We start from the raw sequence: 13,482 nt of genomic DNA, 5'->3' as shown, positions 1-13,482 counted from the left end.
AAGGCGGTAATGGCGGCAATGATGGTGATGGCGGCAATGGCGGCAATGGCGTGGGCGGTGTCCCCGGCGCTGGTTGCGGTGGTGTCTGGGCCGCGCCTGGCGCCGACGGCGGCCTACGCTCGGCAGCAGCGGCGGCAATACGTGTTCGGCGGCGACGGCGAAGATGGTATGTTCTGGCCGTTTTTAGCGGCCCAACAGCTGATGAGACATTTCTGGGGCCTGCTTTTGGACTGCTTACGGCTACACCAGCGTTTCTTGGTCCGTGTGCCCGTTTGCCGGCGACTGACTTCGAGCTTTCTCGGCTTTTGGCCCTCTCGCCAGCGGTGGGATTTCCACGTTGCCCTATTTCGCCTTGGGCTGCTTTTTAGCGGCACTGTCGCCCTCGGGCCGTTTCGACGGTGGAAAGGGCGACTGTTAGTCATCTTGGCGGCGACGGCGTCTTCAGTCCATTCAGTGGCGGAGAAGATGACCGCGGATCATCATAATGGTACTAGGATGACGTGGTTCCCCCACCGCCTTTGGACTGCTTTTGCAGCGATGTTCGCAATTTGGACCATCTTCACTACCCTGGCCTGCTTGCCCTTTTTGTCTCGGACATATGGACATATATACTTATCATCTTATCTGCCTACCTTCCCCCTCTCCCCCTGGATTTTGGGACATAACTGGGTATCGGCCACGGTGGGAGAGTGGCTTGACTTTTTCCATCTGCGACCCCATGGAGGTGAGAGCTCTATGGGGTTGCCTACCCAGAGGATATCTGGCCCACCTCCAGGAACAGAGTTGCAACCCGTCGTGAGAGGGCGGGGGGTGGCCTGTCTCTGGGGGCACCCAACTGAGTGGCAGTGAAGTTGGGTGGGGACCAAGATACCTGTCTTTATGCTTCGATCCTCCCACTAATTGGGACGCCTTTCCTGGACTTGCTAGACTTATGCGGAAATATACTAGCACGGATTTGTGTGCCCTCAGGGGAGCCCCCCTCTCCTGGGTGCGACCCGCCTCTTTAGACACCTTCAACCTCGATGACGGGCCCGAGTTTTGGGACCCTGAGAGATGGCCGGGCAGGGGCAGGGGCCGTCAATATAAAGTTAACAGAAGGCCCCTGATTACTTTTTTATCTAGATTTTTTATAGGGTTAGGGAGGGGGGTGGGTGATAAGGGTTGTCTGGCCTCGGGGGGTGGCCAATCAACCATGGTTCAGGCCGGACTTGGGTCTGACCACGCGGCGGGAGAACGGGGTGTCGCTGTCTCCGGAGCTCACGAGCGGGTCGTGGGATTACCAATTCCCACGACGGGGAATGGCAGCAGGCGGATAGACAGGGGGCCGTATCGCTACCGGGAGGGCCATCTCCGCTACTTGCAAGCGGTGAGGCGCTCCGACCCTCTGCTTCTTCCCCGAGGTTCCGGGAGCGAGGATGTGCAGCCTCCTGAGCTCCGGCTGGTGTATCTGAATGCCAGGTCCGTGGTTAACAAAGCTCCCCTCGTTAGGGATTTAGTTGAGGGTGAGCATGCGGACCTGGCCTGCATCACGGAGACCTGGTTGGGCCCAGAGGGTGGGGTCCCTTTGGTTGACATCTGCCCACCAGGCTTCCGGGTGCTGCACCGGCCTAGAGCTCAAGGTAGGGGTGGGGGAGTGGCAGTTATCATTAGGGAGACCTTATGTCCGCGGGAGACCACCGTTTCTCAGATAGTCGGGTGTGAGTCTCTCTTTGTGAGATTTGGTTCTGGGGCGCAGTTGGGTTTGCTGCTGACGTACATTTCGCCTAGTCGTACAGCGGCAGCCCTGCCCGAGCTGCTTGATATCCTCTCAGGGTTGGTGGTTGAGTTTCCCAAACTTATAGTTTTGGGAGACTTCAATCTACCATCCCTGGGAGGCTCATCTGAGCTAGCTCGGGAGTTCATGGCTTCCATGACGGCCATGGACCTGACGCAAGTAATTTCTGAACCAACTCATGAGGGAGGCCACACTCTTGACCTGATTTTTTATCTAGACGGTGGTTGGATGATCTTGGTGGGGGCTCTCCATTTATTATGCCCCTGTCATGGACCGATCATCATCTCCTGCGGATGGTCTTCCGTTTTGCCACCCCCCGCCGTGGGGATACGGAACCAATTAGATGGTACCGCCCCAGACGCTTAATGGATCCTGACAGATTCCAAGCGGCGCTGGGGTCCCCACCTGCCTCCATTGCTCACAGCTCGGCGGATGCCTTAGTGGAAACCTGGGAAAGGGCAGCCACTGAGGCACTTGACCGGGTTGTACCCTTGCGGCCCCTGACCCGGCGCAGATCCCAGCGAGCTCCATGGTTCTCCGCGGAGCTCCGGGAGATGAAGCGTCGGAAACGGGGCCTAGAGAGCTGTTGGAGGTCGAGCCGATCCGAACCCGACCGGTTGCGGTTAAGAACCTATATTAGGTCTTATCTCGCAGCGATGCGGGTGGCGAGGTGTAATTACTTCTCTACCCTCATTGCGTCCGCAGATAATCGCCCGGCCGCCCTGTTTAGGGTGACTCGCTCACTTCTTAATCAGGAGGTGAGGGAGGATCCCTTGCAGGGTCGTGCCGAGGAATTTAGTCAACATCTGTCGGATAAAATCGCTCGGATTCGGACCGGTTTGGACTCCAGCTGGGCAGAGTCAGGCGATCAGGACACGGACGGTCTTGTCAATGTTATCTGGGAAGAGTTTGATTCTGTGACCCCTGATGAAGTGGACAGGATTATGGGGAGGCTGAGCTCCTCCACATGTTTGTTGGACCCGTGCCCTTCCTGGCTGGTTTATGCAGCTAGGGAGAGGACACGAAGCTGGCTCCTGGCGGTTATATCTGCTTCTTTGAGTGAGGGTTATTTCCCCACCGTCTTGAAGGAGGCGGTGGTGAGACCTCTCCTCAAGAAGCCTGCCTTGGACCCAGCTGTATTGAACAACTTTCGTCCGGTCTCCAACCTTCGCTTTCTTGCGAAGGTTGTTGAGAGTGTGGTGGCGCATCAGCTCCCTCTGGTCCTGGATGAAGCGGATTATCTGGACCCCTACCAATCGGGTTTCAGGCCCGGGTACAGCACGGAGACGGCATTGGTCGCTCTGGTGAATGATCTCTGGAGGGCTCGGGACAGGGGATATTCCTCTGTCCTAGTCCTATTAGACCTCTCGGCGGCTTTCGATACCATCGACCATGGTATCTTGCTGCGGCGTCTCAGGGGATTGGGAGTGGGAGGCACGGTTCTTCGGTGGTTCTCCTCCTATCTCCTGGGACGTTCGCAGTCGGTGTTGGCAGGGGGGCAGAGATCGACCCCGAGGTCTCTCGTTTGTGGAGTTCCTCAGGGGTCGGTTCTCTCGCCTCTCCTGTTCAACATCTACATGAAACCGCTGGGTGAGATCATTCGTGGTTTTGGAGTTGGGTATCATCAATATGCCGATGATACCCAACTTTTCTTTTCGACCCCAAACCACCCCAGTGATGCCCTCGCTGTGATGTCCCGTTGCCTGGAGGCGGTTCGGGTCTGGATGGGGAGGAACAGACTTCAGCTCAACCCTGACAAGACTGAGTGGCTGTGCATTCCGGCATCCCGGGACATTCAAAATGTTCCATCTCTTTCTATGGGGGGTGAGCTCTTACCCCCCGTGGATAGGGCTCGCAACTTGGGAGTCCTCCTAGATTCACGGCTTACCCTAGAAGATCATGTAGTGGCCGTGACTAGGGGGGCTTTTGCCCAGGTTCGCCTGGTGCGCCAGTTGCGGCCCTATCTGGACCGGGATGCCCTGTGCACGGTCACTCATGCGCTCGTGACCTCTCGCCTTGACTACTGTAATGCTCTCTACATGGGGCTTCCCTTGAAGACCACTCGGAGGCTCCAACTGGTACAGAATGCGGCCGCGAGAGTTGTCTTGGGAGTTTCCCGGTACTCCCATGTTACACCTTTGCTCCGCGAGCTGCATTGGTTACCAGTTGTCTTCCGGGTGAGGTTCAAGGTCTTAGTTATGATCTTTAAGACCCTACATGGCATGGGTCCGGGGTACCTCGGGGACCACCTGCTGCCGGCTTCAACTCCCCTCCGCCCTGTGCGTTCCCACAGAGAGGGCCTCCTCAGGGTGCCTCCGGTCAGGGAATGCCGACTGGCGGCCCCCAGGGGGAGAGCCTTCTCTGTGGGTGCCCCGGCTTTGTGGAACCAACTGCCGGTGGAGCTCCGGACGGCATCGGACCTCCGAACTTTCCGTCGTGGTCTGAAGACCCATTTGTTTGAATTGGCCGGTCTGGCCTGATGGGGGAGTTGGGTTTTAAATTGTCATTTTAGATTGTATTATTGTTTTTTAATTGGGCACTGATTTAATCTTTGTTTTAACTTTTGTATAGTATTGTATTTTTATTTATATGCCCTGTGAACCGCCCTGAGTCCCCAGGGAGAAGGGCGGTATATAAATTAAATAAAACATAAACATAAAACAAACATAAACAATATTTTTGTGAGAGGCATTTGCCCATTCATTTTTGTTGAAAATCTTTTTCTTTCTTTTTCTCTCTGCTTCTTTTATCATTTTTTGTCTCTCCAGTTCTAGTGTTTTTCCTGGCATCTCTGCAGTCCATTTTGTCTAATCTTTTTTCTTATCTTCAAATTTGTTTTGTAGTGTTAAAGTATAAGTTGTCTTTTCCAAATCCAGGATTTCTTGTAATTTTTTTCCCACTTGGGTTAAATCATACTTCTTTGTTTTGTTAGGTTCCATCTTTAAGTCTCTATCCTCAAATTTGTATTCAGTTGTCTGTTTTATCTGCTCCTTCTCTGTTATTATTTCCTGGGGTTTTTTTGTTGTAAACTTAAATTGGAGATGAATTGGTTTATGTTTTCAATGTTATTTTGGATTTCTTTGTGGTTTGAAGTCATTGTTTGAATTAGTTGCAGCATCTCATATGTCTCCTCTTGAAAGGTATTTATTTTTTCTTGATAAGTCTCTGATTTTCCTTTTTTTTATTAAAGAGTTTTACAAAAACAAAATTTTACAATATATCCCCAAATCCCGCTCACCCCAAACCCGCCCACTTCCCCCCCCACACTTCCCAGAGCTAAATACAGGATTATAGTTACAATAATCATATTCTAAATAAAAATTATGCATAATATACAATTAACCAAATTCATAATGTGCTTTAACTCCCCTTTAACATAACAACAAACAAAGTACCAATAACAATATCCCACTAAAATCTACTCATAAGCTAAATGGAACTTTTTAGTCCCATATTTGTTCTGAATATAATTTATCCATCTCCTCCAAACTGAAATATATCTTTCCTGTGAATGATCTTTCAAATAAGCAGAAATCTTAGACATTTCTGCAAGATTCGAAACTTTAAACACCCATTCTTCTATAGTGGGCAAACTATCCTTCTTCCAATATTGTCCCACCAGTACTTGGGGCTGCCCTTGAGATCCACTCGGAAGCTTCAACTGGTGCAAAGTGCAGCGGCACGGACACTGTTGGGAGCCTCCCGATACTCCCATATCACACCTCTCCTCCGTGCACTGCACTGGCTTCCAGTTGCCTTCCGTGTGAAGTTCAAGGTGCTAACAATGACTTACAAAGCCCTACATGGCATGGGTCCGGACTACCTACGGGAGCACACCTTCTGCCAATGTCAGCACCCCACCGTCCTGTGCGCTCCCACAGAGAGGGCCTCCTCAGGGTGCCACCGCTCAAGGAATGTCGGCTGGTGGCCCCCAGGGGGAGGGCATTCTCAGTGGGTGCGCCAGCCCTCTGGAACAGCTTACCAACCGAAATCCGGATGGCCCCCGACCTCCGCACCTTCCGGCGCGAATTAAAAACTTATCTGTTCCAGCAGTCCGGCCTGGCCTGATAGCTCTAATCTGGGGTCCCAGTTTGTATTTTACTATTGTTTGTTTTCACTATTGTTCATTCTGTATGCCTACCTTATTCTGTACACCGCCCCGAGTCCCTCGGGAGAAGGGCGGTTTATAAAAACAAACAAATAAATAAATAAATAAATAAACCGTGCTGCTGTTATCATGTTCAACATCAAGTTAGTTTCTTTAACATCACAATCTACAACAATACCCAATAAAAACAATTGCGGAGAAAACTTTATCTTTCTCTTAAAAATCTTTTGAATGTTCTACCAAATTTTGATCCAAAAAGCTTTTATATTTCTACAAGTCCACCACATGTGAAAATAGGTAGCTTCTAAACTACCACATCTCCAACATTTAGACTGTAAATTAGGATACATGTTGGACAACTTCTTGGGATCCAGATGCCATCTATAAAACATTTTATAAAAATTTTCTCTTAAGTTTTGAGCCTGAGTAAATTTAACATTTCTGACCCAAATTATCTCCCAGGTGTCCAACGAAATTGGTTCCTGAATATTTTGTGCCCACTTTATCATACAGTCTTTAACCAGTTCCGTTTCCAAATCCAATTCAATTAAAGCATTATATATCCTCTTTATATGTGCACAATTTAAATCTCTAATTTGTTTTACTAAATTTTGATCTGTAATTGTGATGCCAACCTTTTGATCTGACTTCCACCTAGCTTTCAATTGGGTATATTGAAACCAAGAGTAACTTATGTTTTCTTGTCTTAACTCCTCTAATGATTTAAGTTGCCAATCATTCCCTTGCAATCTAAGTAGTTCCTTATAAGAAACCATATCCATACTCACTCCCATAGATATGCCCTCTATCGCGTGTCCAGGAATTCCCCAAATCGGTATTTTATAATTTAACTTATAATAATACTTTTTCCAGACACGCAATAAAGCACTTCTAAGAATATGGGATTTAAAAGCCCTGTCCACCTTCTTATCGTAAAGCAAATATGCGTGCCATCCATGTACCAAATCCCATCCCTCAAGATGAAGTATTCTCTTGTTAGTTAAATTAAGCCAATCACTAACCCACGTCAAGGCAACCGCATCATAACACAATTTCAAATTCGACGCCTTGAGTCCCCCTCTTTCTCTGGCATCTTGTAAAATCTTAAATTTAACTCTTGGTTTTTTCCCCGCCCAAATAAATTTGTTAATACCCTTCTGCCATTGATCAAGGTTGGCATCCTTTTTCAATATAGGTATCATTTGAAACAAAAAGAGAAACTTTGGTAGAACATTCATTTTAACAACTGCAATTCTTCCCAGTAATGATAATTGTAATTTTTCCCAATTATTTAAGTCCCTTTGTACCTTCAACCATAGTGTTTCATAATTATTCTTATACAATTTTACATTTGAGGCTGCAATATATACTCCTAAATATTTAACCTTCTTCACTATTTCAAAACCTGTTAATTTAGATAACATATCCCTTTCACTCATAGATAAGTTCTTAGATAATATCTTAGTCTTATTACTATTCACCTTAAACCAAGAAACCTTACCATACTGAGTTATAATTTCCATCAAATCTATAACCGATTGTATCGGTTGAGATAATGTCACAACCAAGTCTCTGATTTTCCATAGTGGTCAAGAATCGAGGTTTTCTTTTCTCTGCAAATAGCTTTAGAGTCACAGTGTAGTAGATATTTATAATCCAAAAAGGTTCAAAAAGGTTTCCTGAAATTGTCTGCAATACAAATTGCTTTCTTTTTTTGTCACAGCTGTTCTCTGTTTTTATAGCTTTGAAGGTCACAAACACAGATTAGTTTTTTCCAGATTTTACAAAGTCCTATATAAAAGCCATAGCTGTCATAATCTTTATCCACCACTAGATGTCAGCACCAGTTTATTTTTCAAATTATCAAAATAGAAAATTGCCTTTAAAATGAGAATCTTAACCATTAAGTAACTTCAAACTTATCCAAATTTAGGTTTCATAGTCATTTCATTTCATTTCAATACGTTTTTGTCCTCCATAAAAGGTTTAATTCACCACTTCCATTAGTAAAAGGGTGGGGCAAAAATCCCCCTCCTTCACTTTCAGAGGTTTTTTGCTTCTTGGGATTTTTTCTTCCTTCAGGAAAGTTGATAAGTAGGATTAGAGAAAATCAATGTTCTTACCCAGATTCAAATGCATTGTTTACAATCAGCTTAAAATAGTGCTTTTGACTTCGGTTGCTTGCAGCTTGGGCTAGACTCTGAAGTTAGGCTAGCCTTTCTCCTGTTGGTTTCTGAAAGGCTTCTCCTGGACCGATCGGGTCAACCGCTGTCTCTCCGAGGTCCCCAGGACTTCCTTCCTTCTTTGCTGCCTCTTTGGGGCAGTTTCCTGCCCATTTAGGGTCCCCTAACATGAAGAAACTCAGCCGAAGGGCACAGAGTCCCCAACCCCTTGACTATGTTACTTCTCTGTGTTTCTACTCTCTCCTTGTATGTCTGTGTGCTTGGATGTGTATACATCTATACTGGGGTGAACTGCACATCCTTCACTTTGGGTCTTATGAACAAGAGGGAGGGGGCCTATAATGGAGAAATCAGCAACATTCTGATCTGCTGTCCAATTGTTTCTTCCACTGGGATGTTGTGGATAATTGTTTCAGGATTTTTTTCCCTCTACAGCTAAATCAAGATTTGAAATCAATCTCCCCCCTTTTTTTCTTTTTTTCTTTTCTTTTTTCTTTCTTTCTTTCTTTCCTTTTTCTTTTTTTGGCTGGCTTCACTCAGCCCCACCAAATTTAGTCTTGTTCTGTTCCTTTTTCAAAGAGTTTTTCTGCTGGTGGAAGGAGAGGTAAAGTTCTCTTAAGTAATTTCTTCCTGACATTTCATCACATAAATAAAATGTCTTTTGTCTATTGTGTATGTTGTATAATTGCATTACCTGCCACTTCTCTAGACCTGGATATTCTTGTTTATGAGGCAAGCAAACTTTCTGCTAGGATACTCTTTTGGGGAACCACTTCCCCAAAAGCATAGCTTTTGTGCAGCTCCTAAATAAAACTCCATAAGCATTATCATGAACCAACACCACACTGGAAGTGGTGCCATAGAAAATCCCACCAAATGTGAAGATGCTAAAGAAGTACTGCTGGTGAAGTTCATGGAGCATGGTGAAATGTTACAAAAACTCAGAAAAATTCCTGCTAGTCTAAGAGCAGACCACAACCAGGTTTGTTTTGTTTGCTTTCTTCAAGACTGGAGACCCAGGTAGAAGCCTTGACTGTAATTCCATTCCTGAAGGCAGCCTTCTTTTAGAGTGAAGTTATGTCCATGACTGACTAGGGAATTCTGAGTGTTGAAGTCCACAAGTTTTAAAGTTGCTAAGGTTGGAGACCTCTGGTCTAAGACTTCTGTGGCTAGAAGTAGGGAGATCTGTTGAGAGTTAGGCAAGGGCACATCTTCAGCAAGATGTCCCTAGATATGGAATTAATGAATCCTTGTGAGAATGGACTGAACCTAACCCTCAAGCGAATATTTCTGTAATATCCTGAAAAGTGTGAGGGTTGAGCGTGCTTTGAGAGAGCAGGAAAATAGGATAATATAACTGATTAAAATTTTGGCACATGTGGCAACCATATCCATAACACAGCCTTTCGCTTCAGCACAAAGAAGAGCAAATGGTATGTTTCTGAGGAATAGTAATTCAGTTTTCTTCCAGATCTTGCACAGTTTCTAAAGAAACCATTGCTGAAGATCTTAAAAACTTTGGTGAAAAACAGTATTATTGAAAAAAAAATTTAAAAAAACAATCAGGTACAAAAATATCACTCTGGCTTTATTTAATTCTAGTTAGATATTTCAAAACATTTTATTTTTCAGAGAAATAAAAACTAGCTGATACATGATAGAACAGAGGTCCTCAACCTTTTGGGTACCAGGGACCAGTTACCTGGAGAGAGGAAAATGAAGGTGTAGGTTTAATTTTGGATGAAAGGCATAAAAAGTATGGCAATAAATATGTATTAGTGTCTCCTGAGTGCTGTGAGAAAATAAAGCAATACAAACAAATAAATTATAAATTAAATTAAAGTAGAAATATGTAGGTTGGCAATAGTTGCATGTTACATTTCTGTGACTGGTGATAATGGAACAATCATGGGTGAGTTTTGGGATAATCTGAGTATTATTCCAAATGAATGAGATCCAGGGTGAAGAATTATTTTATTAGGTAGCAGGACTAAGACATTGTGCATTTTAAAGGCAAGAATGAATGAAAATGGTGATCATAAAATAAGCATTTGCTTAAGAAAAAATGTTTCAAATGCATGCTTATTAGCTTATTCGGGCTTAACTTATAAAAAGGAATGAATCAAGAAGCATGATTAACATAATTGCTTATGGTAAAAGATTACAATTATTAATGAATTCAGAATGATCAGAGTTCCAAACATGAGTCTTAGGAAAAAATAAACATGGAAGAGAAAGAAATGAAAGAAATAGAATGAAAGTAGATTGAGTACAGGAAGAGAAACAATGGCTCCTGTATGAAAAATTATTAGAATACAAGTTATTTCCCAAGAAGAATCAATAGAAAACAAGAGAAAGAAGCTGCCTTTATTCCATGTCCTTAATTTCTTTTGCTTACTATTTCTTATTGTTTTTCTGTGTTTTACACCATATTGCTTTCTCTGGAAGTAATGTGATGCATATACAATTTTTTAAAAAAATCATACATAATGTATTACAATATTAGATATTGAATACTGTTTATAGTTTTGGTTTTGTTAACTTGGTGCACTATTATTTAGTGCTTGTAATTTACTGAAACTCTGACCTTGTTGTGATTCAGGGTCAGCCTGTGGGTTCGGCAGTTGGGTCGGAGGACTCAGAGGAGGAGGAGGAGGGGGGTGTTGAAGAGCTTGCTGAGAGGATTGGACAGCTTGATGAGAGCCCCCAGCCAGGCCCCTCTCATCTGGTCACAGACCCAGCTGTGTGAGCCTGACAGCGTGGATGAAGATGACCCACAGCTGGCCCTGTTCAAGGACGCCCGACGCAGGAGGCAGTCAATCAGGAGTAAACAGAGGAAGGCAATGGGGCTCCTCGGAAGGAGGCAGAGAGAAGCCATACCCTGAACTGTATTTAAGGGGGAATGCGTGGGAGGACTGGTTTGCTGAAGGAAACCGCTTGAAAAGTTCCTGTTTCTTGGTTTGTGTCTTGTTCTATTTGTTTTTGTAGCAATAAATTTGGCAGGCGTAATTCCAGCCTCTTGCCTTCTTGTAAAAGGGGTTGTCCCTGCCTTTTCTGCAGGGCCGGTAGCAGGCTGGTACAGAACAGACCTGCTGAATTTTCTGTTTTATTTTACGTAGATTTTAAAAAGCAAGTAATGGATAAAATAAAAGTAACTCAATTTTACATCATCAGAAGGAAACAAATTTTCAGCCGCCAGTTCAAGTAACATTGACAGTGGTAATAAGCTATGATCTAACATGGTATTATTTAGTACTCTGTGTGGAGAATGCTTACATAACAGAACAGCAGCTTGTTCCAGATATTCTTTATTACAGTAAAGGTTCCACTGACTTCAAAGAAACATACTTCCAAGGGAGTCTGCATTTTAATTAAAGTAAGAAGAGAAAAGTGCAGAAATAGAACAGATTTGGAAAAGAAGCTGCGTGGTTACCTTTAAAACACAAAACCATTGCCACAAACAGAAAAAATAAATAAGGCAATATAGTCAAATTAATAATATTCAGTTCTTGGATTCACATTAATTTCCCAAAGCTCCATCTCAAATATTCCTGCTATGGCTATGCTATTCAATTAAAGTATGTGATATTGACTTTATTTGCAAAAGAAGAAGAAGAAGTGGGGGGGGGGGGAGAAAGGATTCTGCCTTCCATTGGCAGCTAGGAATTGATTCAACCTGTTGAAAAATACAAAAAACCTGCATCCTTGTGATTTGTTTTCTTGCTTTCTATCTTGCACGAAACCATACTGTGCGATGTACATGGAGAGTGAAAATGACACCAGACTGACCTATTTTTACTTTCATCTCTTTTCAATCTTTCCAAGGTGCATTTGTTGATATTTTTCCCCCTTGTTTTGTTCCTGCTCAGTCTTTTGGTGAATTCTGTTTTTTTTCTCAGCGTGCACAATGAACACTCCCTCCACACACCCATGTATTTTTTCTTGTCTAGCTTGGCTGTGTTGGAAATGGTCTATTCTTTTGTCCTTGCTCCCCTTACCTTGGCCAACCTCCTCTCTGCAAAGAAACCCTCCATCTCCTTGGTCAGGAGTGGCACCCAAATGTTTTACTTTATCTTTTTGGGAAGCAGTGACTGTGTCTTGCCATCCATAATGGCTTATGACCGCTATGTGGCCATCTGCCACCCTCTGCGCTATTCAGCCATTATGAGCTGGGAGGTGTGCACTGCCCTTGTAGCTGGGACCTTCACCATGTGTGGCCTGTTTGGCATGCAAATCACTATCTTGATATTACGCCTCCCATTCTGCGGCAACCATGAGTTTAATCACTTTTTCTGTGATTTCCCCCACTGTCTTGAAACTAGCCTGTGGGGATACTCATGCTCATCAGGCTACATTCTTCATCACCTGTGCCATTATCCTGGCTATTCCATTTGTCCTAGACTCGACCTCTTACACCTTCATTGTGAAGGCCATCTTGAAAATTAGCACCACTTCAAAACGGCAACGGGCTTTCTCTACTTGTTCCTCTCACTTGATGGTTGTCATTATGCAGTACCGCTGTGGTGGGTTAATATACCCGGGGCCTGGCTCCAGTTACTCAGCAGAGGAAGGTCAAGTGTTGTCTATAATCTATACCTTCGGCACAGCTGGGTTAAACCCCCTGATCTTTACCATGTGGAACAGGGAATTAAAAGATGCACTGACGAAAACCCCTGAGAAAGAATCTCTTGTGCTAATGAATGGTGTAGCAATCCCAACTAGCACCACCGTGTGGTAAAAACAAAATACAACATGTGGCAAAAAAAACTGTATGGGACTGAAAGGTTTATTCAAGGTTTATACAAACTAGTCACAAGCATTCTGACTTAGTGATGAAACTGGAATTTTAGTTTCTTCGAGTACCAGTAAGAATGTTACTTGTTGAGTCTGATTGGTCTTCTGAGGAGCTTATTTTATATGTGGAAGTCAACATATTATTTACAGGTGGCATTTTATTTACAGTTTGATAAGCAGGTCTTTTCTCTTCTTGTTACCAAATTCAGAAAAAAAATGCTAAAATGGGTAGGAGACCGAAAATATATGCTTGAAAAGCAGCTGTCTAAAAACTGAACAAATAATAGGGCCAACTGAGGTTCAGTATGTAGATTTGTTAATGGTAAAAAATAAAATAAAATAAAAAGTTCAATCACTGCTAAAATTAGTATTTTAACTGTATATATCATGTTATTTTTTCATGAGATTTAGTGCCAATGTATAATTTTCTACACTATATGCTTGTTTTTTTTTACTTCCCCCCCTAAAGTTAAACATTGCTTGAAAACTTTATTTACCTCAACTTTTTGCAGAATCATAAACTTTCCTGAGCGGATCTGGAGAAATTTTAAACCAGGAAGCTTTGAAAGCTCTCTATCAGTTAATTCACTTCAAAAATAAATGTTAAAGTTAGTGACAGTAGG

The 13,482-nt window shown here is 43.9% G+C and overlaps 1 pseudogene across 1 annotated transcript in view; it reads left to right on the top strand.

Moving 5' to 3' along the window:
- LOC310639052 (olfactory receptor 10V1-like) overlaps positions 1-12,803 on the top strand; it is a 30,969-nt pseudogene extending 18,166 nt beyond the window's left edge. Inside the window, exon 3 of the transcript in view lies at positions 12,112-12,803. The product of the transcript in view is annotated as an olfactory receptor 10V1-like (transcript). The remainder of the gene's footprint in view (positions 1-12,111) is intronic.
- Positions 12,804-13,482: the final 679 nt, after the last annotated feature.

The sequence above is a fragment of the Vipera ursinii genome (assembly GCF_947247035.1).
Source record: "Vipera ursinii genome assembly, chromosome: 1".
NCBI lineage: Eukaryota > Metazoa > Chordata > Lepidosauria > Squamata > Viperidae > Vipera > Vipera ursinii.
Note: the sequence above shows the minus strand (reverse complement) of the source record. Positions and strands in the feature narration are given on the sequence as shown.